Here is a 17,893-nt window from a genome sequence, read left to right as displayed (position 1 = left end):
TGCAGTGAGGTGTGCAGAAGGGTGCAGGGGAAATTCACTAGGATGTTGCCTGGGGTGGAGCAGTTAAGGTATAAAGAGAGATTGGGTCTATTCTCCCAGGACCAGAGTATTAAGGGAGGAATATCAAATTATGAGGGGTATAGAGAGGATAGAATGTAGGAAACTTCCCCTTATCAAAGCGCAACAGAACAAGAGGACAAAGTTTTAGGGTAAGGGGTGAGAGATATTGGAGAATCTGGGTGTATAGAGGAAGGGTCTTTCCCACTGGAGAATGGTGAATACCTGGAACACTGCCAGGGAGAGTGGTGGAAGAAAAGTAATTCACAAATCAGGGAAGATGGTGCTCATAAGTGGTGACTCTTTGCATGCAGCTCCAATGGGAATCATCAAATATTCCTATTTAGGACCACTACAGCTGAAATGCACAGACACAGCAATACGTACTTCAATAAGCAACACTGGTTTAAGATGGTTTTAAAAAAAATTATTGATACTCAAATCTAGTGAATTCAGCGGATCTTGGATGGCAGACTCAAGTCACGAGTGCAGTTTTCCTTTAAGAAAACGGAAGCTGACGTTCCGGTGATGTCATAGTTGAGAATGGCAGCTTAAGTCACTAGCTCCTTTGGAAAAAAGCGTATTCAGCCCCGTTAACCCATCAAATATAATATTTTTTGAAAAATATTTGAATTGAAAAGAGGGGCAAGTATGGGGAGAAGAAATGGAAATAAAAAAGCAACAGTGCTGAGCCTGTGTCCGAGAGGAGTGCAGCGAGTGGCTGTCCGACCCGACCGCGTGCAAGCGAGGCGGCTGCTGGGCCTTGTTCAGTCGAAGCGGCAAATGTCTTCGAAATCCTGAAAGAAATAGAGGTCCAGAAAGATATAAAGCAGCAGCTCCGTGATATTAAGGCAGAGCTCACCAGCGTTAATCAAAAAATAGCAGTGGCAGAGACTCGAATTGAGAAGGTGGAAGATCACATTCAAACCGTGGAACAGATACTGAGCAAGACAATAAAAATAATACATCACCAGGAAGGTAAACTGCTTGACCTGGAGGGAAGATCACGGCGGAAAAATATCAGAATCTACAATGGTCCCGAAGGAGTGGAGGGCTCGTCCATGACGGAGTTTGTCGGAAAGTTACTACGGGACGCGCTAGATCTTCCCCTGGCTATGAAGCTGGAAGTCGAAAGAGCCCACCGCGCGTTAGTCCCAAAACCTACCCAGGATAGAAAGCCACCCTCAATAATTAATTCCTTCGGTACAGCACCAAGGCGGAGATTCTACGAAGGGCCTGGGGTAAGAAGAGAGTGTTTTTAGAGTATAAATTAATATATTTTGACCAAGATTACCCCCCCCACAGTCCTCCAGAAATGCAAAGAATACTCCGAAGTAAAGCAAGTACTAAAACAAAATAAGATTAGATTTCAAACTCTGTACCCTGCTAAACTTCGAGTGTTTTATGACAACGGGACACAGTTGTACCAGACAGTGGAAGAGGCAACTACAGACATGAAGGCCAGAGGGTTGCCCGTCAGCATGACCAAAACGAGTGAAAGCCTGACTGAAGAATTATCCCGCTCCGCTTGGGAAATAATGTGAGACAGGAGACGGGAGGAGGCCGAGAGAAATATATCAGGAAGAGACCGGGTGTTTCCCAAAGACAGTCCTCACCCCCTTCAGAAGAGCCATAAGGTTTGGCTAACTTTAAAAATGTTGAGAAGCTAAAGGGAAGCAAAAGTACACGGTGATATACCTACAACACACACAAAATGCTGTTGGAACACAGCAGGCCAGGCAGCATCTTTAAGAAGCACTGTCGATGTTTCGGGCAGAGACCCTTCGTCAGGACATACACCTATGATATACCTATCTCGAGAAAGACTTATTATTTTCCCCACCAAAATGAGAATATATGTGTGTTTGTGTGTGTGTGTGTGTGTGTGTATGCATATATATGTATATATAGGAGTACACAGGGAAATCTTTTCTGTGTAATGGATTTGTTCACTGACTTTTATGAATACTGCAATGGGGCCCTCAACTCACAAGTAGGAGGGGTTATCTCCCACAGCTAGACGTTTCCTCTAGCTCAACACAGGGTCATCTACTAGAGACCTCAGCCTTGGAATCACACGTTCGTTGCCATTTTTGTTATTATTTGCATTTCTTGGTTCTTATTTGTTCAGGGAGTAGATCGATTAAGTTTTATTCTAATTTCAATGATACATTGACAGATAAGTACAGATGGCTAAGGACAAGGTAAAATTCATTTCTTTTAATGTAAATAGGCTATTAAATCCAATCAAACGTAAGAAAATTTTATCCAAAATGAAAAAAGAACGAGCCCATGTAGTATATTTACAGGAAACTCATTTAAGTGATAATGAGCATAAAAAACTAAAGAGAATAGGCTTCACTAATCTGTTTTTCTCCTCATATAAATCAGGACATAGGAGAGGAGTTGCTATTCTTATCTCAAGTAGGCTAAATTTTGAAAAAGTATTCGAAATGGGAGATAAAGAGGGCTGATATATTCTGGTAAGGGGGAATATAGACGGCAATTCAGTTATTCTATTGAATATATACGCACCCCCGGGAAGTGATATTGGTTTCTTTCAGAAAATTACTGATATTATGGTAACGGAAACAGAAGGTCCCCTGATATGTGGGGGAGACTTAAATTTACAATTACAACCAAACTTAGACTCTTCCAATAGAAAAACCTATGAAACAAAATCTTTACATAAGAAGGTCAATACACTTTTTGAGGATATTGGTTTAATTGACATATGGAGGGACCTTTTCCCTGACAGAAGGGATTACACTCATTATTCTGCTCCCCATTCTGTATATACAAGAATAGACTATTTCATAACATTTGGAAAAGACAAAGACAAAATAAACACCTGTGGAATTGGGACAATAGATGTAAGTGACCATGTACCTATTGATTTTGTTGATTTTTGACCTACAACCAAAGAATACTATTTGGAAACTAAATTCAAGTCTACTCAATGATCCGTACTTTAAGGAACAAATTAAAAAAGAAATTGGTCTCTACTTAGAATTTAATGATAATGGAGAGGTTTCACCTCTCATTTTATGGGATACTCTGAAGGCGGTCTTAAGAGGGAAAATTATAGCGCTATCTTCATATAAGAAAAAAATAAGGAATAAAACAGGAATTACAAAATAGGCTGAAGGATCTAGAGAAAAACACAAATTGAATTTGGCACAGGATACATTAGGAGAAATTAAAAGAATTAGGAATGAAATAAATAATTTGGCTACGCAAGAATCAGGAAAAACTTAATGTTTCTGAAACAGAGACATTATGAAAGTGGATCAAAATCTATGAAAATACTGGTGTGGAAACTGAAATAAAAAGATAGCAGAAAATACAATTCATAGAATTAGGGACCCAAGAACGAAAATAATAAAAAATAAGCTAAGTGAAATTCAAGAAGCTTTTGAAGTGTTTTACAAAACTCTATATTCCAAAGTTCCAGGGGAAGCATAACCCAAATTGACACCTTCTTGAATTCTCTAGAGTTACCCACTTTAAGCGAAGAACAAAATAGAACGATGACTGCTGACATAACTGAAGTTGAATTAAAAGCTGCAATTAGTAGGCTTAAAATTAAGCAAGTCACCAGGATCAGATGGGTATACGGCAGAGTGGTACAAAGAATTTAAAAATGAGTTAATTCCTGTTTTACTCCCCACACTGAACTGGGCTCTAAAAAAGGCACAAATGCCACCCAGTTTGAAGGAAGCGATAATCTCAGCTATACCGAAAGAAGGCAAGGATAAAATGGAATGCGGGTCATTTAGACCAATATCCGTTCTTAATGTAGATTATAGGTTATTTACCTCCATCATGGCCAAATGATTAGAGGAGTTTCTACCCATACTGATACGTAACGATCAGAAAGGTTTTATATGACAACACCAGACACAAGATAATATACGAAGGACACTTCACATTATGGATCATATACAAAAAATAAAATCGAAGCAATAGTGATAAGCATGGACGCAGAAAAAGCATTTGATTCGGTTAATTGGAATTTTCTTTACAGAGTTTTACATAGATTTGGTTTCCAAGACACAATTATTAAAACTATACAGACACTATTTGACAATCTACTGCTAGGATTAAAATCAATGAAAGGGGCACGAGTCAGGGTCGTGCATGGTAACCACTACTCTGCGCTATATCTGGAACCATTAGCTCAATACATCAGACAAAATTAAGATATCAGGGGAATTACTATTAAAGGGACAGAGCATAAATTGGCTTGTTATGCAGATGACATTTTGATCTATCTAGGGCAACCAACATACTCTTTACCTAAATTGATGCAATCCTTTGAACACTATGGTCAATTATCAGGATACAAGATCAGCATAGAAAAAACCCAATTACTTTCATATTACTTTTGCCCACCAAGAGAAATTGAAAGTCGATACCCCTGGGCATGGCATGGCACACAGATTTGGCAAAATTATCAGAATGTAATAATCAGCCTTTATAAAAAAAAATTAAGGAAGATGTGGCAAGATGGAACCTGATTCCTTTTTTCAGTCTCAGTTCAAGGATTGAGTCTATTAAAATAAATATACTGCCCAGACTGTTATATCTCTTTCAGATCCTACCAATAGAGATTAATCAAAATCAATTCAATGAATGGAACAAGATGCTATCAGGGTATATTTGGCAGGGTAAAAGGCCTAGAGTTCGTCTCAAAACTTTGCAATTGGCAAAGGAAAAGGAGGGGATGGGGCCTACCTTCTCTTAGAGATTATTATTTTGCAGCACAGTTGAGAGCTGTGATATGTTGGTGTAACCCATCATATAACGCTCAATGGAAAAACATTGAGGAGCGGGTACTTTCCATCCCCATACAAGCAATTTTGGCTGATAACAACCTGCAAAGGTACATAAATATTATTGATAACCCATGGGTGAATTGACTCTTAAAATATGGAAAACTACTATAAAATAATATAATCTAGAGGGAGATATTGCAATTCTTAAATGGTGTGCATTTGACTCAGATTTTACGCCAAATAAATTGGATGCTAGATTTAAGGACTGGACAGCTAAAGGAATAACAGTTCTTTGCAACATAATGAAAGAAGGAACACTGTTCAGTTTTGAAATGCTTAAAGAGAAACACTTATTAGAAAAACAAGATTTTTATTGGTATTTACAGATGTGACAATATGTTAATAAGATGTTTAAAAATGTAACCAAGGCAAATATATGCTTGATAGAGCTCTTTAGAAAAGCATATAATTCAGATAATGGTAGTAGAATCATTTCAAGCATGTATAAGGGGTTGTCAAATCTTAAAACACATTCGACTTCATACATTAAAACAAAATGGGAGAAGGAGGGAGGGATAATTATGTCTGAGGAAGAATGGACAACAATATGGAGATATCAATAGAAGTGTACCAGTTCACAGAAATGGAGGGAGTTTGGATGGAAAAACTTGATAAGATATTTTATTACACCCTCTCAGAAATCCCATTATGATAGTAACCTCCCTGTTTGCTGGAGAAATTGTGGAAATCAAAATGCAAATTATTATGCAGCAAACATGAGGAAATCTGCAGATGCTGGAAATTCAAACAACACACACAGAATGCTGATAGAACACAGCAGGCCAGGCAGCATCTATAGGGAGAAGCACTGTTGACGTTTTGGGCCGAGACCCTTCGTCAGGACAGTTATTATCATTTTTTAAATCATGTTATTATCATATTTTTTGGGACTGCCCTGTTATCAAGAACTATTGGAGGGGGATACACAATGCCCTACAAGACATCTTTAAATGTGAAATACCCTTAGAGAGTAAGACCATATATTTTGGATATATTCCTCAAGAATGGTTGAAAAGAGATAAATATTTAATGAATATATTATTGGTGGCTGGTAAAAAGACTCTTACTAGGAAATGGTTATCACAGGAGAGCCCAACTTTAAATACATGGATGGAAATTACAATGGACATTTACAAATGGAGAAGATAACAGCATCTGTTAATCATAAGCTGGAACAATTTGATTCACACTGGGAAAAATGGTTTAACTACATAATGCCTCATAGGCCTGATTTTATTCTCACAAATCAGTGAATCTGTTGTAAAAAAAAAATCACTCCCTACTTGTACATAGTTCTTTCCTTTTGCTTGTTTTTTCTTTCCACTCTTTTCTATAAGTGTATACCTCAGATAAATATATTGTGGAGATTTGTGATATATATGATTATATGATATATATGTACAATGTCTGAAATACATCTTATGGAAATATTTGTTTGATGATGAACTTCGATTTAAAAAAAAAATAAATTTACAAAAAAAAACCTGAAGCTGAACCAGTCTGCAGGTATCATTGAATGTCAGAGGGTGTGACCCCCCCCCCCCCCTCCCCACTCCTGACTATCCTCCTGGCACTTGTACAGTCTCTGGAAATAAAATTGAAGACCTCAGATGAAGATTGCAACACCAGATGGACATCAGGGATCGCTGTGTGTTTTGTTTAAAGGAAGCATGTCTCATACACCTTATCTTGGACATGGCACTGCAGCCCAGTGGCTTCACCATAAAGACAGGACAGCTTAGTCTTTTAAAGGTAGAGGAAGTGGAGTATGCTGTATTATTAACTCATCGTAGTGCTAGATGTGGTTATGTGTCAGTCTTACCTGAGCACAGACATCTAACAGTCAAATGTTGTCCATTTTGTCTGCTGAGGGAGTTTTCCACCATCATCATGATAGCAGTGGACATTCCACCTCAGGTCAATGTCAGACAGACTCCAAAGAAGCTGAGCACCGTAATTAGCAGTCACAAACCAATGCACCCTGTGATGCCTTCTCTATCACTATGGGGGATTTCAACCAGGCCAGCTTGAAGAACAACCTCCAGCATATCATTTGTGGAACTAGATGAGCCAACACACTTAACTACTGTATACCATCATCAAGTACACTCACTTTGCCATCCTACGCCCACACTTTGGAAAGTCTGATTACCTGACTGTACTTTACCTGCGGCATATAGGCAGAGACTAAAAACAGTAGCACCAGTGGTGAGGATCAAGAAGGTATGGTAAGGAAGGTGGAAGAGCACTTACAGGACTGCTTTGAGTCGGTAGACTGGACAATATATAGGGACTCATCTTTGAATCTGAATGAATATGCTGCAGTTATCACAGACTTCATTGAGACCTGTTGGATGGGTGTGTGCCTTCGAGAACATATCAGACATACTCAAACCAAAAGCTGTGGAAGAACCAGGAGCTTGTAGTCTGCTGAGGGCTAGATCTGTGGCGTTCAAGACTAGTGATTCAGAACCATGCAAGGCTTCCAGGTATGACCTCCGGAAAGCTATTTTAAGGGTGATAAAAACAATTCTAATTGAAGTTAGAGACAGAATCAGATGCATGTCAGCTCTGACGGGGTTTGCAAGTCATTACTTCCTACAAGGCAAAACCTAACATTATGAATGGCTATGATGCTTCACTCCTAGATGAGCTCTACAGCTTTTGTGCATGCTTTGAAAGGGGCAATAACACCTGTACAAACCCCTTCAGCATCTACTGACCCTGTGATCTCTGTCTTGGAGGCTAACATAAGAACATCTTTCATGAAGGTGAACCCTCGCAAGGCGTCAGGCCCTGATGGTGTACCTGGAAAGGCTTTGAAACTTGTGCCAACCAACCGTGGGGTATGTTCAAGGACATCTTCAGTCTCTCACTGCAGCAGATGGAAGTTCACACCTGCTTCAAAAGGGTGATGATCATGCCAATACTCAAGAGCAGGGTGAGCTGCAGGGTGACCCTCACTGCAGGGTGAGCTGCCTCAAGGACTATCGCCCAGTTGCACTCATATTGACTGAAGAAGTGTTTTGAGAGGTTGGTCATGGCTAAAATTAGCTCTTGCCTATGCAAGGACTTGGATCTGCTGTAATTTACCTATTGGCACAATAGGTCAACAGCAGAGGCAATTTCAACGGCTCTCCAGTTGGCCTTTGATCCTGCGGACAATAGCAACGCCCACATCAGGCTGCTGTTTATTGATTATAGCTCAGTATAAAACATAATCATCCCCTCGGTTCTAATCAACAAGTTTTGAGACCTGGGCCTCTGTTCATCCTTCTGCAACTGGATCCTTGACTTCCTCACCGGGAGACCACAGTCAGTGCGGTTTGGAAATAACATCTCCACCTTGCTGACATTCAACACTGTCACACGTCAAGGATGCATTCTTGGCCCACTGCTCTATTCCCTCTACATATACAACTGAGTGGCTAGGCTTAAGCGCCTTCTATAAATTTGCCGATGACACCACTATTGTTGGCAGAGCTTCAGATGATGACGAGGAGACATACTGGAGCCAGATAAATCAGCTGGTTGAGTGGTGTCACAATAACAACTTTGCACTCAATGTCAGTAGAATCGAGGAATTGTTTGTTGACTTTGGAAGGGAAAGTCGAGAGAACACATTACAGCCTTCATCAAGGGATCAGCAGTGAAAATAGTGAACAGTGTGAAGTCCCTGGGTGTCAACAATCTCTGAGGATGCTTATAAACACAGCCAGCCCCTTTGTGGGCACTAGCCACCCCAGCATTGACACCTTCAAAAGGTAATGCCTCAAGAAGGTGGTATCCATCATGAAGGACACCCATCACCCAGGACATGCCCACTTCTAATTGCTACAATCAAGTAGGAGGTACAGGAGCACGAAGATACATACTCAACGTTTCAGGAACAGCTTCTTCCACTCCACCATCAGATTTTTGAATGGACAATGAAAACCTCACTAGTTTTTGTTCTCTCTTTTTGCTATACTTAATTTTTACATATATTTCTTACTGTGATTCAGTTTTTAAAAAATAATGCAGCAAAAGCAACAAATTTCACAACATATACCTGTGATATTAAACCTGATTCTGATTCTGACAGCATTGAAAAGAGTCTTAATGAGTAGTTAAATCATCACAGCTTGGAAGGCTCTGGGTCACGTGGTGGAACTAATACTGATGAATGCCCACTGGTCGGCATGGACCGAGTGGCTTGTTTTCATGTTGTTAACTTTGATTCTGTTGGGGATGGATGTGAAAGGTAGAGTGTGGTTAAGGGCTTTGATTTGGACTGTCATGTTGAAATTTGCTGTCCAAGTTGCAGGCCATCTTGGACAATGTCTCCCATCCACTCAATAATGTACTGGTTAGGCACAGGAGTACATTCAGCCAGAGATTCATTCCACCAAGATGCAACACTGAGCGTCATAGGAAGTCATTCCTGCCTGTGGCCATCAAACTTCACAACTCCTCCCTCGGAGTGTCAGACACCCTGAGCCAATAGGCTGGTCCTGGACTTATTTCCACTTGGCATAATTTACGGATTATTTAATTATTTATGGTTTTATATTGCTATATTTCTACATTATTCTTGGTTGGTGCGACTGTAACAAAACCCAATTTCCCTTGGGATCAGTAAAGTATGTCTGTCTGTAAAGTAATAAATTTCATGTCATAAGCATCACACACAAAATGCTGGAATGTTTGAAATATCAACTGTTCATTTCACTCTGTAGGTGCTGCCTGTTCTGCTGAAGTCCTCCAGCATTTTGTGTGACTTGCTCAAGATTCTGCAGAATCTCTTGTGTCTTGTACTTCATACCATATAAAACAGTGATAATAAACCTGATTCTGAAGTACTCCAGTTCACTTGCTACTATAAAGATTAAGATTAGTTTTATTTATCACGTACATCGAAACATACAGTGAAATGCTCGGTTTGTATCCTATCAGATCAGCAAGGATTACATTGGGCATATTGCAAGTATGGTCATTCATCCGGTGCTAATGCAGCATGAACACAACTCAGTAACCAAATCCTTATTTCTTTGGAATGTGGGAGGAAACCAGAGCACTCAGAAGAAACACACAAAGTCACAAGGAGAATATACAAAACTAACCTCTCTGCTCCATCTGCCAAAAACAGAACTTCCCGGTGGCATTCCATGCCCTCCTCTTGTGCCACATTGAGGCCACCCTCAGGGTGGAGGAGCAATACCTTATTTTCCATCTGAGTAAGAAGGATTTCTCCTTTCGGGTAAAAATTTTCCCTCCCTATTCTATTCACCATTGTGGCCTCTTACCTCCTTCTCACTTGCCTATCAGCTCCTCCCCAAGTCCCCTTTTCCTTCCCTTTCTCCTATAGTCCCCTCTGCATTCCTATCGGATTCTTTCCTCTCCAGCCCTTTTCCTTTCCTACCCACCTATCACCTTCCAGCTGTCCTCCTTCCCCTGCTCCCATCTTTTAATTCTTGTGTCTTCCCGCTTCCTTTTCAGTCCTGAAGAAGGGTCTCTGCCTAAAATGTCAACTGTTTATTCACTTCCATAGATGCTGCTTGACCTGCTGAGTTTCTCCAGCATTTTGTTTGTGACACAAAACAAGTTTTGCTTTCTTGGTTGAGTTCCTGTAACCCAAATTTTTCAGATGTGCAGTGCAGTTCTGTAACAGGCGTGCTTGTCTGTGGTATGTCTGAGTAATTCTTGAGAGTCATGTGAGAATGTGGGGGAAATAGAGTTGATCTAATCATCGTGTCGAGATGAAGGAATTTGAATATTTGGCACAGCCTCCAGTTCCTCCTTCATTGAATTTAGTTCCTTCAATGTTTCTCTGGCTGCCTTCCCACAGCTCTCAGTTGATCGTTTTTCCCTTGCACGGTCCCTTTGACTTGCTCCAAGTTTTCTGACGGTGATTGTTTGTGACTGTCCGGCAAGTTTTCAATCTTTAATCATTTCTTAAACAGGTTGGTAGCTGTTGGGAAGCGTTTTTTTTGTTGCATTTATTGAACAATGGCTTTGGGGCTGTGTGTAATTTAAGACCTAATGAATGAAAAGTGGAGCTGGAATTGTCCTGATTAGTACATTTATTTGAAGCTGCTTAAGTAAGTGAAAAAAATCATTGCAGATCTGCAAAGTGACAGGATTTGTAGTGGTGAGCAAACTTAAGGGATTATGAGGAAGTCAGAATCAGGTTTAATATCATCGGCATTTTGTGAACTTTTTTTTGTGGCGGCAGTTACATCTCAATACAGAATAAAAACTGAATTATAGTAAATATAATAGTTTTAAAAAATGCAAAAAATGTAGTGAGGTAGTGTTCATGGGTTCAATGTCCATTCAGAAATTGGATGACAGATGGGAAGAAGCTGTTCCTGAATCATTGTGTTTTCCTTCAGACTCCTGTATCTCCTTCCTGATGGTAGTAATGAGAAGAACGCATGTCCCGGGTGATAGGGGTGCTTAATGATGGATGCCACCTTTTTGTGGCATCGCTTCTTGAAGATGCCCTGGTTGCTGGGGAAGCTACTGCCCATGATGGAGCTGACTGAGTTCACAACTTTCTGCAGCTTCTTTTGATTCCCACCCCACCGTAGCAGACGGTGATACAGCTGGTTAGAATGCTGTCATCTGTAGAAAGTTATAGCAAAGGAGGGATGACATGAGTCTGGTCCATGGCTGCTCCTTCTCATTAAAACCATTTTTCTGTCATAATGCATCAGAGATTTCCAGTGATAGGTGGTTAAAATTTAAGCATGAATGAATGGTCAAATGAGATTAATTTTGCCCTAATTGGAGCCCCAAGTTTGCAGTGGACACAGTAGGTGCAGTCACTGGTTTACACTGCCTAGTGTGTGTTGTGGAGTGGACATAGTTTGTATAGTCACTGATTTACATTGCCTGATGTGAGGTTTGGACTGGATACTGAGTGAGTGCCTCCGATTTACACTGCCTAGTGCGAGGCTGGGAGTGGACAAATGGGTATGGTCACTGTTTAACACTGACTAGTGTGTGTTGTAGAGTGGACACAGTGGGTGTAGTGATTGGTTTACATTGCCCAATATAAGGTTTAAAGTGGATACTAAGTGAGTGTGGTCCCTAGTTTACACTGCACAGTGTGTGGTTTGATGAATTCCTCTCAACCTTCCAATTCTTCTCATGTAGAAGTTGTTTGAAGTCCTTGGTCACCTGTTGAACTCATCCTTGGCCCATTCCCTCAGCTTGATTGAAATTCTCACTCTGCCAAATGAGAGTAACTTTATTCTGTTGCATCAAGTCAAGTTTATTGACATTTAACTATATTATATTTAACTATATAATTTATATATAATGTATATATTGGTCGTTGGTTGGAATACTGCGGAGACGCAATAGAAGTGTTCCCGCGCAAGTTTGGCGAAGAGCTTTACAAACTTAGTCTCCATAAAAAAAGGGTACTGTCTAGCGGATTGGTCATCGTGGGAGTGGTCTGAGTCAGAGTGGTAAGGTTTTAGCTCAACAAGGCTTCGGCAGGAACAGACAGAGGCAAGGTAAGTTCATTTCTTGTTTCTTATTCCATTTTTCTTATTTTACTCTTGAAAGAATAGGGGGTATGTCTTCAGGGCCAGTGTTCTGTTTTGGGTGTCAGATGTTGGATTTCCAGGAGACTCTCAGCCTCTCTGTTGGCCATACCTGCATGAGGTGAATCAAGATGCAGCTCCTTAGAGATGGTGTTAAGGAATTGGAGCTGCAGCTCGATGACTGACAGGAGAGGGAAGGGAGAATATCAGTGGCCATGCCCCTCAACAATAAAAACATCATTTTGAGTACTATTGGGGGATGGAGTAACGGCCTTTCTGGGGGAAGCAACAGCGACCGTGCCTCTGGCACTGAGTCTGGCCCTGTGGCTCAGAAGGGTAAGGAACTGAAGAGAATGGCTGCAGTAATAGGGGACTCTGTAGTTGGGGGTGGGGGGGAGACAGATAGGTGATTCTGTGGATGTGAAAAAGAATTATGGATAGTAGTTTGCCTCCCAGTTGCCAGGGTCTGCGATGTTTCTGAACACGTCCACAATATCCTGAAAAGGGAAGGTGAGCAGTCAGAAGATGTGGTATATATTGGTACTAATGACATGGGTAGGAAAAGGGAGGAGGTCCTGGAAGCAGAGTACAAGGAGCTAGGAAAGAAGCTGAGAAGCAGGACCTCGAGGTTCGTAATCTTGGCATTGCTGCCTGTGCCATGTGACAGTGAGGATAGAAATAGAATGAGGGGGCAGATAAATGCGTGGCTGAAGAATTGGAGCAGGGGGCAGGGATTCTGATTTCTGGGGCTGGTGTGACCTGTACATAAGGGATGGGTTGCACTTGAATCCTAAGAGAATGTTCTTGTGGGCAGGTTTACTCGAGCTGTTGGAAGCGATTTTAAACTAATATGGCAGGAGAATGGAAATCTTTGTGATAGAGCTGAGGATGAGCCAGCAGGTTTACAAGTAAATGATGGATGTAACATGAATGTAAAGAAGGACAAGCAATGACTAGGTACTAATGCGGACTGGGCAAAGAGTTAAATTGTACCATGGAAGCAAAATCCAAAAGGGTGAAGCATGCAGGACTGAAGGTTCTGTATTTAAATACACATAGCATTCACAATAAGGTGGACAAACTCGTGGCACAATTAGAGATTGCTCGGTATGACGTGGGCATCACTTGAGTCGTGACTGAAAGAAGGTCGTAGTTGGGAGCTTGATTCAGTGGATATACTTTGTGTGGAAAGGACATGCAGGAAGGCATAGGTGGTGGTGCGCCTCTGTTGGTAAGAAATGTAAGTGAAACAGTAATAGTGATCTTTAGAAAGAGGTGACATAGGGTCAGAGGATGTTGAATCTTTTGTGGGTGGAGTTAAGAAACTGTAAGGGTTAAAAAAACAATTATGGGAATCATATGTAGGCCTCCAAATAGCCAAGATGTGGGGTTGAGATTGCAAAGGGAGCTGGAGGAGGCATGTAATAAGTGTAATGTCGCAATTGTAATAGGGGACTTCAATATGCAAGAGGGGATTGGGAAAATCAGGTTGGTGTCGGATCATAAGAGAGGGAATTTGTTGAATGCCTAAGAGATGGCTTTTAGAGCAGCTTGTGCTTGAGCCTACTTGGGGAAAGATGTCTTTGATTGGGTGTTGTGTAATAACCCAGATCTTATTAGGGAGCTTAATGTAAAGGAACCTTTAGGAGGCAGTGATCGTAATATGATTGCAATTTGAGAGGGAGAAGCATAAGTCACATGTATCAGTATCACAATACAGGTGGTCCCCGAGTTACGAACATCCAACTTGCAAACAACTCGTACTTACGAACCGAGGAAGGAGAATGCTATCTGCCATTTTAAGTCGGACCGCGACGCTGTCTGCCGTTTTAAGTCATTGCCGTTAACACTGTGTTGAGTGTGTAACTTTGTATTTGGCTTAAAGTTTTCTTAGCAAGGTTCACCCTGACCCTGCCCAGGCCCCCTTTTCCAGTCGACCGGTGGCGCAGTGAGATCAGCGCCAGGCTCGAGAATGGAGGTTCCTGAGTTCGCTTCAGTGACAGACCGCTTCTGAGCGCGCTCTCCATCCATGCCAGGTTAATGTCGAGCTTGCAACTCGACCTTGTAAAAAAAACACTGCCACCTCCAGTTTAAATTCCCACGCGGAATATTGTGGAGGATCAAATACCCAAACCCAGCACAACCCCCACTTGTCCCATTTAACCTGACTCAGTGTGGTGGACTTTAGGACCTGGGGAATTCAGTGCAGTGGTCCTTAGGACCCGGCGAACCTTGGGAGCAGGTGGAGCTTGGGACCCGCTGCTCACAGTGTTTCTGTTCCGTTGACGGGAAGTGATCATGATTGAAAATAAAGTGGAAATAATAAAGTGTTTGAAAAGAGGTGAAACGTCATTGGAAAAGCATTAGGCTACAGTCGGTCAACGACCGGAACAATTTTAAAGGATAACGGATAAAGTGAGAATAATGGAGCGTGTGAAAGGCCCTGCCCTGATGAAAGCTACAATTATTACTAAGCAACGCAGTGGTTTAATTATTGGAATACATACGTTTCTTAAGTGTTTTATATGCATAGAAAGGTAAAATATATACTACATACTAAGACAAACGTTTGACTTACTGACGCTAAATAATACCGGATGTACTTGTTCCGACTTGCGGACAAATCCGACTTAAAGACGGACTCAGGAACAGAACTCGTTCGTAATCCGGGGACTGCGTATAGAATAAAGGGAACTAAGGAGGCATGAGAGAGGAGCTTGTCCAGGTGGATTAGAGGAGGATACGGGTGGGGATGATGGCAGAGAAGATTTGGCTGAAGTTTCTAGGAATAGTTCACAGGGTGCAGGATAACTATGGCCCACAGAAGTAGTTGTTCTCAGATGGCAGGGGTAGGAAACCGTAGCTGACAAGAGAAATTGAGGACTATATAAAAGCCAAGGAAAGAGCATATAAGGTAGTAAAAGTGAACGGGAAGTTGGATGATTGGGAAGCTTTTAAAAGCCAACAGAAGGCAACTAAGAAAAACTATAAGAAGGAGAAAGATGAAATGAGGGTAAACTTGGCAAAAATATAAAGCGGAATACTAAAAGGTTTTTCAGTTATATAAAGAGCAAAAAGGAGGTGAGCATTGATATTGGACCACTGGCAAATTAGGAGGTAGTAATGGTGGACAAAGAAATGGCAGATGAATTTAATAGGTACTTTGCATCACTCTTTACTGTGGAAGATGCTAGCAGTGTGCCAGCGGTCCACGAGTGTCAGGGAGCAAGGGTGAGTGCCATTGCTATTACAAAGGAAAAAGTGCTTGGCAAGCTGAAAGGTCTAAGGTGGATAAGTCACCTGGACCAGATGGACTACATGCCAGAGTCCTGAGAGAGGTTGCTGAAGAGATAACGGATCCATTGGTCATGATCTTTCAGGAATCACTTGATTCTGCCATGGTCCCGGAGTATTGAAAGATTGCAAATGTCACTCCACTCTTTAAGAAGGGGGAAGGCAAAAGAAAGGAAATTATAGGCCCATTAATCTAACCTCAGTGGATGAGAAAATGTTGGAGTCTATTATTAAGGCTGAAGTTACAGGGTACTTGGAGACTAATGAAAAAGTAAGTCAAAGTCTGCATGATTTCTGTAAAGGGAAGTCTTGCCTTACAAATTTGTTAGAGTTCTTCGAGGAAGTAACAAGCAGGGTAGACAAAGGAGAGGCAGTGGATGTCATTTACTTCGATTTTCAAAAGGCATTTGATTAGGTGCCACACATGAGGCTGCTTAACAAAATAAAATCCTATGGTGTTACAGGAAATATACAGGCATGGATAGAGGAAGGGCTGACAGGCAGGAGGCAGCGAGTTGGAATAAAGGGGACTTTTTCTGTTTGGCTGCCAGTGACTAGTGATGTTCCTCAGGGGTCAGTATTGGGACCGCTACTTTTCACATTGTCAGTGCTTTAGGTAGTGGAATTGATGGCTTTGTGGCCAAGTTTGTGGATGATACAAAGATGGGTGGTGGGGTGGGTAGTGATGAGGATGCAATGTGTTTGCAGCAGGACAAATAGGAAGAATGGGCAAAAAAAGTGGCAGATAGAATACAGTGTTGGGAAATGTATGTTAATGCATTTTGGTAAAAGGAACAATAGTGCAGACTGTTATCTAAATGGGAAATTCAAACATCTCAGGTGCAGAGGGACTTGGGAGTCCTTGTGCAAGACTTCAAAAGGTTAATTTACAGGTTGAGTCTATGGTAAAGAAGGCAAATGCAATGTTGGCATTTATTTCAAGGAGAATAGAATATGACAGCAAGGAGATAAAGCTGAACGTTTATAAGACACTACTCGGGTCGCACTTGGAGTATTGTTAACAGTTTGGGGCTCCGTGTCTCAGAATGGATGTGTTGTTACTGGAGAGAGTCCAGAAGAGGTTCACAAAGATGATTCTGGGAATGAAGGGGTTAACATATAAGGACCGTTTGGCAGCTTTGGGCCTGTATTCACTGGAATTTAGAAAAATGCATGGCGATCTCATTGAAACCTACGGAATGTTAAAAGGACTAGATAGGGTGCTGCTGGTGCTGCCTTGTTCAAAAAGGTGATATTAAGGATGCAGGTAAGATCATCTGTGATGTGAACTCTGAGGAACTGGGTGCACTTAACTCTCTGTGGAGGAGCTATGTATTCGCAGAGGGGATGGTTCATCTGCACCATCCTGAAGTTCACAGAGAAGACAAAGGAAATCAGTATGTTCAGGCTTGGATTGTTCTTTTCACACCAATTTACCAGCCATTCCACTTCCTCTCTCTACTCCATCTCATCATCATTCTTGATGAGGCCAAACACTGTTGTGTTATCCACAAACTTGATGATACAGTTTGAGCTGAATCCTGTGACACAGTCATACATCAGGACTGTAACCAGCAGTGGGCTGAGCACACAGCCTTGGGGAGCACAGTTCTCAGAGTAATGGGGCTTGAGACATTGCTGCCCACATGGATTGACTGTGGCCTTGCTGTTAGGAGGTGCAGTATCTAGTTGCAGAGGGAGGTGTTGAGACCCTCAAGGACCACTTCCCCACCAGATTCTGCTAAATATGAAATGTGGTCACCTTTAATGTGTGTTATTTATTTATTTATTGAAATACAATGTGGAACAGGTCCTTGGAGCCCTACCACCCAGTGGCCCACCTATTTAACCCTAGCCTAATCAGGGACAATTTACAATGACCAATTAACCTACCGGTTGTATGTCTTTAAGACTGTGGGTGGAAACCAGAGAATTCAATTCAAGCTTAATCGTCCTTTAACCACAGATGAATACAGTCGGCCCTCCTTATCCACGAATTCCGCATGCGCGAATTCAACCAATCGCGAAAACCTGGAAGTGCTCTTCCAGCACTTGTTGTTCGAGCATTTGCAGACTTTTTTTTCTTGTCGTTATTCCCTAAACAATGCAGCATAACAACCATTTTACATTTACATTGTACTAGGTATTATAAGTAATCTAGAGATGATT

The 17,893-nt window shown here is 41.4% G+C and overlaps 1 protein-coding gene across 5 annotated transcripts in view; it reads left to right on the top strand.

Moving 5' to 3' along the window:
- Positions 1 to 17,893, top strand: part of LOC140727548 (anion exchange protein 2-like) — a 251,153-nt gene that overhangs the window by 53,513 nt on the left and 179,747 nt on the right. The window contains exon 1 of one of the 5 annotated variants that reach the window (XM_073045058.1): positions 10,738 to 10,837. The exons of the other annotated variants lie outside the window; for them this stretch is intronic. The gene's annotated coding sequence lies outside the window, so the exon portion shown is untranslated. Of the gene's footprint in view, positions 1 to 10,737; positions 10,838 to 17,893 lie in introns of those variants that run through there. 5 annotated transcript variants of the gene reach the window in all.

The sequence above is a fragment of the Hemitrygon akajei genome, chromosome 1, assembly GCF_048418815.1.
Source record: "Hemitrygon akajei chromosome 1, sHemAka1.3, whole genome shotgun sequence".
NCBI classification, from domain to species: Eukaryota; Metazoa; Chordata; class Chondrichthyes; order Myliobatiformes; family Dasyatidae; genus Hemitrygon; species Hemitrygon akajei.
The sequence above is the reverse complement of the archived record's forward strand: the minus strand, read 5'-3'. Positions and strand labels throughout refer to the sequence as shown.